The sequence below is a fragment of the Echinops telfairi genome, unplaced genomic scaffold, assembly GCF_000313985.2.
Source record: "Echinops telfairi isolate 266 unplaced genomic scaffold, ASM31398v2 ScPeMD7_2186;HRSCAF=2738, whole genome shotgun sequence".
Classification (NCBI taxonomy): Eukaryota; Metazoa; Chordata; class Mammalia; order Afrosoricida; family Tenrecidae; genus Echinops; species Echinops telfairi.
Genome location: NW_022106084.1, coordinates 3,129,743 through 3,144,440, shown reverse-complemented (window position 1 = coordinate 3,144,440; position 14,698 = coordinate 3,129,743).

Genomic DNA, 14,698 nt, shown 5'->3' with positions numbered 1-14,698 from the left:
TAAGAATAAAGTAAGTCAATTTAATGTGAAAATCCAAAGTATAATAAAAAACAAAGAAATACAATAAACCCCCAAAACTAACCAGCATTGAGTCAGTTACAATCCATGGCAGCCCTTTGGACAGAGTGGAACCAGCCCTTTGGGTTTCTGAGACTGTAACTGTTTACACGAGACTGTAACTGTTTACACGAGCTGACCTTGTGGCAATCACCACACCATCAGAACTACTCCAATAATGATTTAATGATTAAGTTGTTAGAATCTTGACTCATGTCTTTTACTAATATTAAATGAATTGTTACATAACTATCTGCACTGTACTTCGATTTGCACAGTCAGCTTTTGCTGCCTTTAGTAAGGATCTTGTGTACAATTTTCAAGAAAGGTAAAATTAGTACAGATTCTATTTCTTATCTGATGAACTTGGTATGGTGAAATAAACAAAACTATTGCTCACAAATATATTAAATTTTACTGAAGATACAGGATAATCATGGGATTAGTTGCCTTGTTAATGTAACAATACATGTTAAAAAGTGTTACAAAAATATATCCTTTTTTCGTTACAAAAAATTGTTCAGTAATTATAACTTTTCCAATTCACAAATGACAAGGACATTGAATAAAGACAGAACATTTGTAAACTAAAAAGGGCATGTGTATACCAATGGACAGGATGATGGACCATCAAAAGAGAATGACTATATTTTTTATATCATCAACTCTCTGGTGTCATCCTTCCTTTCCCTCAAAAAATCAACAGCACAATCCTCAAAATAGAAATTGTATTTATATATACATAAATTCATGTTATTTTTTTCAATTTCCCATAATATTAAAGCTATTGGAACAAGGTAAATTTGACTCTTTGAAAAGCTTATTGACTTAAAAAATATGTAAGTTCTAATTAAAGCTGAAGAAAATGAAACAAACCTATGAGAACAAAAATAAGAACCTGGAAAAACTCCATCTGAATTTCAAGGATGTCTCGAGAACAAATTTGATGCATTGAGCACCAATGAAAGAAGACCTGATGCATCATTATAGGATATCAAGAACATCATTCATGAAGAAAGTAAAAGGTCATCAAAAAGACAGGAAAGAAAGAAAAGATCGAAGATGTCAGGAGAGAATCTGCAACTTGCTCTTAATTGTAGAGAATCTAAAGAAAATGAAAGAAATGATGAAATTAATGAGCTGAATAGACAATCTCAAATGGCAGCTTGAGAAGACAAAATCAAATATTATAAAGAAATGTACAAAAACCCAGAGGGAGAAAATTAAAAGGGAGGAACATTCTAAGCATATTATGCCTGGAAAGAACTCAAGAACATTTCAGTCCTTGAGTTGTAATATTGGAAGACGATATGGGCAAAATACTGAATGATGCAGGAAGCATCAAAAGGAGATGGAAGGACTACACAGAGTCACTATATCAAAAAGGACTAGTAAACATTCAAAATTTCAGGAAGTAGCATAGCAGCAAGAAAAAATGGTGCCAAAGGAAGGAGTTCAAGCTTCACCAAAATCATTAGCCAAAACCAAGACACTAGGAATTGGCGAGATACCAAACGAAATGTTTCAAAAAGCTGATGAAGCACTGAGAACACGCTCTTGACGGTGTCAGGAAGTTTGGAAGACAACCACTTGGCCAAATGGCTGGAAGAAATCCATATTTGTACCCATTCCAAAGAAAGGTGACCCAATAGAATGCTTAATCTGTAAAACAATATCATTGATATCACATGCAAGTAAAATTTTCCTGAAGATCATTCAACTATGGTTACAACAGTACATTGTAAAGGAGCAGTCAGAGATCCAGGAAAGGTTCAGAAGATAACTTGAAACACAGGATATCCTTGCTGATAGGAGATGGATCTTAGCTCAATGTAGAGAACACCAGAAAGATGTTTGCTTGTGATTCAATGACTGTGCAAAGTCCTTTGACAGTGTGGATCATACCACACTTCAGATAACCTAGAAAAGAATGGAGATTCTAGAGCACTTAATTGTGCTCATGTGGACATGGGAAACTTGTGCGTGGACCAAGAGGCAGTTGTGCAAACAGAATAATGGGATACTACATGTTTAAAAGCAGGAAATGTTTGTGTCAGGAATGTGCCCTCTCACCACTCTTGTTCAATCTGTATGCTGCACAGAGAACTGGAGAATCTGGATTAGATGAGGAAGAATGGAGCATCAGGATAAGAGGAAGGCTTATTGGAAGCAGCAGAAAGAGATGAAAGGAAGCATTGCAGTGGGTAAATCTGCAACACAAGACTTCTTTACATTATTGAGAAGTGGAGTTGTTTCTTTGAGGACTAGCCCATGCCTTGCTAAAGTCTTAGTATTTTCAAGTGCTTCAAAGGCATGTGAAAGCTGGATGTTGTAGAAGGAGAACTGAAGAGAATGTGATGCATTTGATTTGTGGTGATGGAAAATAATATTGAAACTACCGTAGACTGCTAAAATTACAAGCTGGTGTCTTGGAAGAAGGATGGTCAGAGTGCTCTTGAGAGACAAAGACAGTGAGATTTCATCTTATAAATACTTTGGACAGGTTATCAGGAGAGAAAAGCTCTGGCAAAGGACATCATGCATGGTAAAGCAGAGGGGCAGTGAAAAAGAGGAAGACCCTTGGCAAGAGGGATTGACACAGTGGCTGCAACCGTGGGTGCAAGCATCGGAACACTTGCGAGGACGGAGCAAGAATGGGCAATGCTCTGTTGTGTTGTATGTAACGTCCCTATGGGCACAAACTGACTCAATGACAGCTAACAATTCATTTTAAAATGGGATTATTCACATTTTCCTTCTTGAAATGTTGCTGGTTTTTTTTAATAAATATTAGGGATTAGTTCATTGTCCAGTGCAACATTGCCAAAAATGTTTACGTGATCTGCATGTTCTCTTGTCACCCTTTGGTTGGGTCTTTTGATACACATGTGTCTTCATTTAAAAAGATTGCCTTTATTTGTTTTGTTTCTGCTGAGTGTGTGTTTTCATTGTATTTGACGGTGTGTTTATAACATGTATTAGGTCCATAAGTTTGTCCTTATTTCTTTATTAATATTTTTATATCAAAGACTTCCATTTAGAACTTTAATTCATCTTGAATCAGTTTTGCATATGAGTCAGTCCTATTTCATTCTTCTGCAAGTGGAAATCCAATTTTGTCAACACTATTAAGTTGCCACTAGTAAGCTCGTTTACCTTTTAAAAAAATCTGTTTATCTGTGGTTGGATTTACTTCTCAGTCTCAATGCTATGCCACTGGTTTACCTACCTATTGTTGTACTAGTACCACCCTGTTTTGACTACCAGGGATGTGTAGCAGATTTTGAGATTGGGAGGTCAGAAATCACCCTACTTTGTTCTTCATTAGTAGTATTTTGATTCCCCTGGATCTCTTTCTGCTCATGTAATATTAAAGATTCGTTTTTCCATCTCTTTAAAGAATGATGCTGAGCTCTGGATCAGAGTTGCATTATATTTACAGATTTCTTTGACTGGTTTTGTCATTCACACAATATCATGTCTTCCTTTCCAAGATTATGTAGTATTCTATTTTTGCGAGTCGTTTTTAGTTTCTTGTATTCGTGTTTTATAGTTTCTATGTATAAGTTGTTTCTTTCTTTGGTGAAGTTTAATCTTAGATGTGTCATCTTTTGGGTGGTTATTCTAAATAGTGCAGGAGCCCTGGTGGTGTAGTGGTTATGCACTACGCTACTAAGTGCAAGGTCAGCGGTTTGAAACTGCCAGTTACTCCTTGGAAGAAGGATGGGCCTGTGCACTCCCCTAAATACTTACCGTCTCAGAAACCACAGGGGCAGTTCTACCCTGTCCAAGGGGGTTGCCATGAGTGAGTATCAAATGGTTGGCAGTGAGTTGTTCTTTTGTCTTGTTTTAAATGGTATTGCTTTCTTTATTTCTTTTTGAAAATTCTCTTCAGTAATACATCAAAATCCAATAGATTTTTGTATCTTCTTGTACATTCTCATGATACCAATTTAAAAAATCATTTTCAATAAATTTCTTGTTGAGTCCAAGTTTTCAACATATAGAATCATATCATCTGCAAACACAGTGTTTTATTTTTATGTTGCTAATTTCTGTTCCTTTGATTCTTTTTTATTCTGAATAGGTCTGACTAACACTTGCAGCACAATATTGAGTAAGAGTGGTGATCAAGGGAGTAGTCTGATGCCTGTTTGCAAAGAGAGTGCTTTGTTCTCCCCTTTGGTTTTCATATATAGCCTTTATTATACAGAAGAATTTATTTTCTATTTTAATTCTGTTGAGTGTGTTTATCAGGAATCGGTGTAAAAATTTGTCAGATACTTTTCTTCATGGATTAGTGATCATGTAGTTCTTTTCCTTTGTTTTTTTAATATGGTGTATTTAATTGATTGGTTTTCTAATGTTGAACCATCCTTGAATACCTGTCATGAATTCCAATTAACCATAATGTATCTTTTTAAAAATATTTTGTTGTTTCTACTGATTATAATTTTGTTGATAATATTTGCTTCTATGTTCACAAGGGATATTGGTCTGTAGCTTTCATTCTGGTAATGTCTTTGTCTGATTTGATTATCAATATTATATTCAATAAAATGAAATTGGGAGTTTGCTATTCTTTTCTCTATTCCGGAATAGTTGGAATTGGATTGGGGTCAACTCTTCTTTAAGTATTGGTAGAATTCCATGGTGAATTCATCTGGCTCTGGACTTTTTTTAAAGAGAGAGTTTTTAATGATTAGATACACACCTTCATTTCATATGGTTCTGTTCAGTTTTTGTTTGTTTGCTTGTTTTTTATTTAATACATTAGTCTGTGTTAGATTAAGTAAATAGCTTGCTTCTAGAAATCTCTGCCCTTGTGTGTGTAACTCCCACCAAATGATTGGGCCGGACTATGCAAATAGGTTGTATGAAGTTGTTCAGGAGTAGCTGCTACTCCTATGGCTATAAAAATGAACCGTCTTGTAATTAAAAAGAGAGAGAAATTCCATGGCTATTAAGGAAGGAGACTCATCAGCATATTAAAATATGGAGCATATTAAAATCTGTCAGAAGTGGTGGAAGCCGAGACCAGAGGCACCAGAGGAAGAAGAAATCACAAGTCAGATCATTTGGCTGCCTCCCTGACCCATGAAGACAGATATCAAGGGACCACATGGCTAAGAGGCTGAGGGCTAGATAAAGATTTGGTTGCTAGCTGAGGAGAAGTGATGCTGTGGACCAATGACTGTATCCTTACTGCGATCTTCCCTAATAGAACCCTTACTTGTGAGTGTTGTCTGTGAGTTCCGTGTGGCCATTGCAATGGATTGTCCAACCCAACAGAAAAGTATGATGTCTTGGGAAGAACCGTTGGTGTTAGATATAGTAAAGAAGAATGGATAACGGAGGCTTATCTGCTCTCTGCCTGTGGTAATTTGCCATAGACCAGGATGGAGAGAATTCTCCTCCTTGTGTAACCAGACAAGGTCAAATGTTTTTTCCTGCCTGACTGCTCGATATATTTAAGAGGCCACATTGATTAATTGTGCCTTTTAGTTCTTTTTGTCATTAATGAGTTTCTTTCCCACTGTCCTCTCTTTCCAGCAAGGTGGTATATAGAAGTACCCTTTGATTATGGTATAAGTAGCTATCTCTCTCTTCAACTCTATGAGTTTGATAACTGTATTTTGAAGATCTTTCATTAGATGCATGGGAATTTATTACATGTATGTCTTCTTGGTCAATTGACCCTCTAATCAGTGTGTAATAACCCTGTTTGTCTCTCATGAAAAATTTGGTCTTTGTCTTTTTTAATATTATTAGTTTAACTTTGCAGCTTTTGCTTGTCATTTGATATTTAGTCTCTTTTGTATTTTTGTCTAAGGTGTGTTTTGTTTTGTTTTTTCATATATTGAATAAGGTGTGTTTCTTGTAAGGAGCATATTGATCAGCTCTTTTTTTTATCCAATCTGTTACTCTGTCTCTGGACTAGTGCATTTAATTCATTCACATTTAATACCACTATTGTCAGATATTAATAGATTGCTATCATTTTGTCCTCTGTGTGTGTATGTGTGTGTGTTGTGTGGTTCTCTTAGTATCTTTAGTCCTCATAAATTTCTGGGCTGAGTTTTTTTGATAGTGGATTTCTTACTAATTTTTGTGATTTTCCTCTTTATTATTTTGATGACATTTTCTATTTGTTTTGAGCAGACTTTGCTATTTAATATTTTTTCCTAAGTTTAGAAAATTTGTTCTCTCTTGCTAAATAAATCGTCTTTCTTCTGTTCAGTGTTTTATTTCTACACTATTCCCTCTCTTTCTTTGTAATTTTCTTCATTGTAAAATGCTATCTCTTGATCCCTATTTTCAATGTTATAAATTTGTTTTATTTTGAGTATTGATTTGAATGGTTTGATTTCTGGATAATGGTGCCTTGTATATTGGTTTCAGGTGATCTCTGCTGTTTTTGATTCTCTGTCCAAAGAGTTCCCATGGAATGTTTTCTAGTGTTGGTTTTGTGTATACAAATTCCCTTAGTTTCTCCTTATCTGTAAATGTCTTTATTTCTCCTTCATATTTAAGGTATACTTTTGCTTGATACAAGACTCTTAGTTGGCAACATATTTTCTTCATCCTTTTATTTATATCACTCCAATGCCTCCTTGACTGCATGGTTTCTGCTGAGAAATCCAAGCTTATTTTTAGTGGTTCCCCTTTGTAGGTCACTTTTTTTTTTCCCCCTGGGCTGCTCTCGGATTCTTTCCTGTGATGACTGATAGGGGTTATTTAAACTTCTTGGACAGTTTTGTTTTGTTTTGTTTTGTTTTTCTCTTTGTAGTACTAGGGGCAATTTTTTATCAGTTCTCAGACTATTTTCTCTGGATTTTTTTCTTTCTCCCTGTTTTGGATAAATAATGAAATATGTTATTCCTCTTGAGAGTTTCCCACATAATTATAGCCTTTGGATTTTATTGTTGTTGTTGGATCATTTTTTATTGCTCTTGCAGATTTCTATCATGAGATTTTTCCCTCAAACTCACTAATTTAACCTTCCATTTCTTCAATGCTAGTGCTTTGTTTTTTCAAAGGGTTATCTAATTCTACTATCTTAGTACTTATCATCTAGACTTCTATTTCCTTTTAGGTAGATGTTCATTTGTTATGTATTTAGTCAGATTGCTCTTTTATTGTTTATCTGAGTTATAGTTTTAACTGTCCCCCCACCACCATATAGCTTTCTAGATTTTTTCCCTCATCTGTTGAGAGTACCTGTAAATTATTCTTCTGAATTTCTTTTCCAGTAGTTCCGATGCCTTTTCTTCCTTAGAAGGATCTTTTAGATAGGTATAGGTCACTTATTTCCGATTGCTTCTTGTCTCCAAGTTATTGTGATGTACCAAGTTATTGCGTGGCTTCTTTGCTTTCAGTTCTGCACTGTCAGAAAAATTATTCTGCTTGTTTTGAGCCTAGAATATGTTGCTATTCTCCTTTCTGGTTGCAGGTTGGTAGAGATTGCCCTGTGCTGCAAACAGATCTGTTCATTTACTCCCTGGTGTCCAGCAGAGAGTGAACTCATCTGCTTGAGACCATGTCCAGATTCTGCACCTGGATTTGACCACAATGCATACAGTTCTCTGAATTCACTTTCCTAAAAGCTTCCCAGCTCCATGTTTCTCCTCCACATGAACTTTCTAAGTCTTTGTTGTTAAGGGGAAAGAATTGTGGTTTTGTCTAAGTTATCATATTTAACTGAGCAAAATATTTTATTTTAGATACTTACTGGTTCAATACCAATTACACAATATTTTAAATGTATGATACTATTATTTAAAAATCATGAATTAATTTTTTGGTATAGACAACTAGACTATATGATATCTGATAAATTAATAATGAAGTATGGATATGAAGAAGAAAGATGTCCACATTTATATATGATAATTAAACTTTCCATTTATAGATTTGGAATTTCAGAAATGTTGAGCTTATAATTGTAATGAAATATTGAATATAATTATGAGAACTTTAATAATGGATATCAGTGTATCCTCCATATAACTCAAAAAAAATGTTGAAAAGAAGTAATTAGAACGAAGAGTTCATACTGAGAGGTTAATGCTTTGAAAGCTAAATAGAAGACATAAAATGCTAGGACAATTGTTATTTGACCTGAAACTCTCAGAATGAGGACACTATTTTATTCTGATTTTAGTTATTGAAAAAATGCCCTTAACTTTTTGAAAGTTGTAGTTCCCTTTAACAACTTATAAGGACAGTGAAACTTAGAGTTTGAATTTTCTTTTTTTTTTTTAGATCATTTTATTGGGGGCTCATACAACTCTTATCACAATCCATACATACATCTTCTGTATGTCAAGCACATTCGTGCACTTATTGCCATCATCATTCTCAAAACATTTGCTTTCTACTTAAGCCCTTGTTATCAGCTCCTCATTGTTCACCTCCCTCCCCACTCTCCTATCCCTCATGAACTCTTGATAATTTATAAATTATTATTATTTTGTCATATTTTACACTGCCCAATGTCTCCCTTCACCCACTTTCCTGTTCTCCGCCCCTCAGGGAGGAGGTTATATGTAGATCCTTATAATTGGTTCCCCCTTTCTATTCCACCTTCCTTACACCCTCTGATATTGCCACTCTCACCACTGGTCCTGAAGGAATCACCTGTCCTGGATTCCTGGGGGTGGGGGGAGGAAGCTTTTAAGAGCTAGAGAAACATTTGATGTTTCGTCTTTGCTACACTGCACCCTGACTGGCTCATCTCCTCCCCGAGACCCTTCTGTAAGGGGATGTCCAGTTGTATACATAAGGGCTTTGGGTCCCCAATCTACACTCCCCCTCATTTACAATGATATGATATTTGTGTTTTTTGATGTCTGATACCTGATCCCTTCGACATCTCGTGATCACACAGGCTTCTCAAACACTCTCTATCTTAAGTTTGAAATGTTATTTTCTTGGTTCAATCTGAAAAATAAAAACTGCCTTTTATTAGCAAATATGTATTTCAGAAAACAATGGCAATCTTCTTTATTTTTTTAAATGATATGCAAATAATGTGATTCCCTTGAGATAAAGAGGATATTGGTAGCAAGTACATGTGAAAGGCAACATGTAATGGTAACCATTTGGCAAGCTACCAAAGAACATTTACCTTATGTAATTTTTAGACTATTCTGTTCAAAGAAAACATATTTGAAGAAGAAAATCATTGGTAACATTAGGATTGCTTGTTTGTAAGTACAAGAAAAGCTCTAATTTAAAAGTATTTTGAATGAAATTTCAAAAAGATGACACAATAACATACTGTAATGATGAATATATTGATCTCCTCCTGCCTGGAAAACAAAAGAATGAAGGAACTTTAAGACTAAAGTTAGCATTTGGCTCAAAAGGCCCAAGTGTTTTATAGCTTCTTCAAAATGGTGTCTGTCTATGAATACTGATCATTCTGAGCAAGAACACAATAGGAGGTCCCTGTTACAATGAGTGAAAAATATAGGACAAAATTCAAATTCATTAAAAGACCAAACTTACTGGGATGAAGGAAATCAGAAGAACAAACAAAGCATGAGGCTCTGATCCCAAGAGACCTTTTCATTCGAAACTGAAGACAATCATAGAGGTCATGTTTCTGCCAAAGAGTCCATACTCATACAATCTGTATGTGAACAAATAATTCAGAAGCTGAATTTTATGAAAAAGAGAGGTCATCAGGATTGGAGGAAGACTCATGAACAATCTGTAATCTGCAGATAACATGACAACTGTGCTGCAGAAAGTAGAGAAGGCTGGCAGTCATTATTACTGATGCAGATCAATATTGCAGCACACACACACACACACACACACACAAATAAAAATCCCCACAAATAAGTAAATAAATAACTTCATGATAAGCCAAAAAAAGAAAGAAAGGAATAAAGAAAAATAAATTGTCAATTGTGTCATCCTACTTGAATCAATAATCAACTTCCTTGGAAGAAATAGTCGATAATTAAAGGACCTATAGCTTAACTCTAAAGCACCCTCTGCCATTGGGTCAATCCTGACAGGGTGATCCCCTAGGACAGTGTAGAACATCTCCTGTGGTCTCCCAAGACTGTGGCTCTTCAAAGAAGTATGGAACCTTTTCTTTTGAGTGACTGATGGTTTCAATTGTTGATCTTGCAGTTAGTAGCTCACAGAGTAACCCCTATGACACTAACTCTTCAAAATGTTAAAGAACTGTGATATTTCCTTGATTGTATGTCAACCTGAAGATGTCTAAAAATATACAGGTGAAATCGAAGCTGTCAAATCTGGTCACAGCCTAATGATGCGTCCTTGTGGGGTGGGAGGTAGGCTTCGTTTAAGTAGGAGAACTGGTAACCTCCCTCCCTTTCTCTGCTCTTCACCTTCTAGATAGTTGGTTCTCTGCCACCGACCCTGAGAGTTGTCTGGGCCTTGCCGCATTTTCATTGGCCTTGGATCCACACAACTCTGCACCCATTGGGTGTGATCTTCCTGCCATCTAGGTCATTGCCTGTGACCATCTGGGTCTAAAGAGGGACTTGTGAACTAGTATTTGACTTATAAACTTGAGTTGGACTGGGAAGGGATGCTTTCTTGTTATATAACTGCTTCTCGATGCAAAGTTCTTTCTTATATAGAGAGGAGTGCCACTGGATTTGTTTCTCAAGATAGCCTGGCCTACCATGAGACAAAGATGTCCCTTTGAGGATGAAGGTAGACCTGACCTAAGCCATGGGATCTTCAGTTGCCTCCCATGAATGCAAAAGGTAGATAAAGAATCAAGAAATCAAATAACTGATGCAGTTTAATTATGACATTGGTGAAAAATATTGAATATAGGCTGAACTTCAAAACAAAGGCACAAATTCTATCTCAGAAGAAATATGGATATAATGCTTCCTAGATGTGAAAATGGCAAGAGGTTTTATCTATCATAATTTGGACATGTTATCAGCAGTGGCAGTTTCCTGAAAAGGGATGGCATGCTTGCAAAAGAAGGTCAACAAAAATGAGGAATAGCATCCAAGAGATGTTTGACACAGTGCCTGTAACAACGGACTCAAGCCCAAACACTGTGAGGATGATGCAGGACCGGGCAGTGGTTTGTTACATCACAGAATTGTTCAACTTTGACACTCACATGCTGGCCACCTTCCAACCACAACAGTCTAAAGTCTTGTTCTGCTAGGCAGCTAAACCACCCATTCTAGTCTGGTATTACCATTTGCTTGGTAGAATGGTAACAGTCCTTAATTTAAGGCCAATTGTTTGCCACTACTAACACAAGGCCTTTCTATTTATTCTACCCAATACCACTTGAATTATGAGATTTTGCATTCTCAATGGCATGATTTCTGGTCAAGTAGACCCGCTTAGTGCTGATTCTAATGACCCATTAACTCGTTCATTCACTAGATGTGACAATTTCTTCACAGGCATGCTCTGATCAGTATGATGAAAATTTGAAAGTAAACAATTTTTAAAATGTTAAAAAAGCACATACATTCTCCTATATTTCATACTTTGCTCATTTTAGGAAATGATATATATCTGATCCATGCTACTTCACCTTGAGCAGAATCATAAATAATTCCTCAAAAGATAAAATATACTATTTTTTAACCAAGAATGTTCTGAAATTCCCGTTAATCTCAATGGACACCAGAAGAGTAGCTGCTTAAGAGATATGTGATCCACAGAGTCGAATATATTTCCTTTCTGGCCCTCTACTGCATTTGTGTGTCAACTTCTAAATAAGAGAATTTCAACAGTATAGGTAATATGTCAATATTACTGAAATGACAGTTACACCAAACTGATATGGACTTTTCAAACAGTCAAAAAGGGGGTGGACAAGATAAATGAATTGAACATGGACTGTAAAATCAATGAAGTGTCAAGATTTATTCCAAAACTTTAAGCTTATATAATTAGAAGGATCATGAAATTAACCTCTGTCGTACGTGAGCATTAAATAGAATTGTGTGTCACTATCTAAATATTTTAGTGCCCAAAGAGGGTAAATCAAAGGAATGCATATTTGTAGTTTCATGTTCACTCTATATTGCGTCTAACATACCAGGAAGATTTTGGGATTTGCTTCCTAGGTTTATTATCTGTTTATTGTGACAATGAAAATATAAGAATTACCCCTTCTTTACCAGTGGGTAAATATGTCCAGCTTAAAGCCCTGCAGCTATGAAGCCTTCCATTTCTTAAGAAAGCGTGAAGATTATGGTAAAGAGAAGCAGCCAAATCCTTATTGTCTCTTCTATGTTTGCTAAGTATTTCTCTGTAAGAAATTGTTAACATTTTTAGTAACTCCCACAGAAACATCATCTTTATCAAATAAATTCTAATTAATTAAAAAAATAAAAAAGCAAACAAAAATAAATTCAATTACAGAAAAATCATAGGCAAGTAAATAATAAATAGAAAGCATAGATTTACAAATAAATAGCATGCTGCTATATGTTTCATCTCAAATTATTTTGTGTCAAAGATTGTATTTCATAAAGTTTAAAGCATTTATCATGTATTTACAAATATTTAAAAGCCTAAAATATCTCAGTGAACTAAACATCTCTACCTGAAAAGCAAATGCTCTGCTTTGGTTTACTTAATATTGTATGGATTTGGATTAGTTTTATGCCTTTCTTTTATTCACACACACATTTATAAATATATATATTTGAAAGATGAATTACAGCATGAGAGTGAAAAAATATCTTAAAAATTGGTAGTGGATATGTTATTTTCCTTTTCCTAATTGTTACTTTATCTTTTGGTTGCAATATGAGGATAAAAAGGTATTGCCACTAAAATTCCACTTAAAATATGCTTGTGTTTATTCCAAACAAAACAAATTTAAATATGTCTCTGCAATCTAAGCATGGCTGTAGAGAGGCTCACTCAGTAAAATATTATTCTTAGCCTCATTAAGCTGCCTTCATACAGGGCCAATCAACACAGGAGCTGCCTGAAGACTCTGCTCGGCCAATTAAATTCAAGGCAAAGATACACTCGGAAGGTTATGGTGGCTGTGTTTTGAGATCTCAAAAAGATAATCTCGATAGACTTTCAGTGGATGATTTGAAATACACGTTTATGTATTTTTGATTACATAATTAGTGAATGGTTCTGTAAACTGTCATCTAATTCACAATAAAAAATACTTGCTCATCCTTCGGAGAGCATTGAGGGCAGTCTTGGGTTACTGCCTTGGTAAACTTTATCCTATCAATCCTCTAAGCCTGATCGTGCCTCTCAGATGTTTCTGTTTTTCAGTCTACAAACTGAAAGGACATTTAAAGTGAACATGGTTTCAGTCCTTTGATGATACCAAAACTGCCAGGTTGGATGTGATTTAAATCAAAATGTGAAAAATGTTTAGGATAAGAGCTAAAGCGATGGTAACACCACTTTGGGAAGCATGTTGAACTACATGGAGGATTGTTGAGAAAAAGTATCTTCAAATTTTGTTAGTGTTGTAATAAGACTTTGCATCCTACTCTCATAAGTGTGGAATGCTAAATGGTGCTCAGGAAAACTATGTGCATTCTGAAATCTTCCTTTTCACTTCTGCCATTACTCCCTTCCTTAGGTTTATTTTCTCCTGTTAGTACTGGTATAAATTAGTCTTAGTATAAATAAACCTAAAGATATGTCTTCCTTTAGGCTTATTTCATCTTAGATTAGTATAAATTACCACTAGTATAAATTAGATTAGTATAAACAAAACTAAATAAACAAACCTTGAAAGACTTGCTGCAAAACATATTTTACGATAGCTTTTAACACCATCTGTGTTTTTCTCTTCTGCCTTTTCTTTTCTTGTCTTCTCTTTCATGAACTGAATACTTTATATGAGTTTTTAATTCCTCCATTGCTTTTTGTAAAGCTGTTTCTTGTGAATTAGGTGAAAGCTTACAGAACCTATCATTCATTTTATATTCAAGAATACATACATATTTGTTTCAAATCATCCACTACAGGGCTCTCAATAACTATCACTTGTCCTGTTTCTTCCCTGCTTACAATTTTATTTATACTTCTTTGCATTACTTTTAAGTGGTTACTCGAGGGGATGCAGTATGCATCATGAATATATTAGGGTCTTTTAAAAGTAATTTTACTGTATTTTATGTAAGATGCTAGAACGTTACAACAAGATAGTTGCATTTCCTACTACTATCCTTTGGGGTTCACTTGTTATATATTGTGCATCTATGTTCATTATAAATTACAGAGTAGAGAGTTTCAAACAAGTATTTAATTGGTGTGTTTCACTTTTCACTATAAACAAACATTTTACATCATAGCATTTTCTTTCATTCTGAAGAATTCTTGTGTTTCTTATATTAAAGTTCAGTCAGTGTCAAAATCTCTCACCATCCATTTACCTGTAAAGGTTTTATTTATGGGTGGGTTTTGTTGTTGTTGTTGTTATTTTGAAAATTTATTTCACTGGTTATGAAGTTCTGCTTTAGTACTTTAATTATTAAGACATAAAATATATCATTTTTTAAATCCTTTATCGCTTCTGATGCGAATGCCTGGCATTATAGCAATTCTTGTGCTGAATGAGGTTTTTTTCTCATAATATTTTCCTTAATTTTGATTTTTATCATTTTGACAAGAATCTGTATAG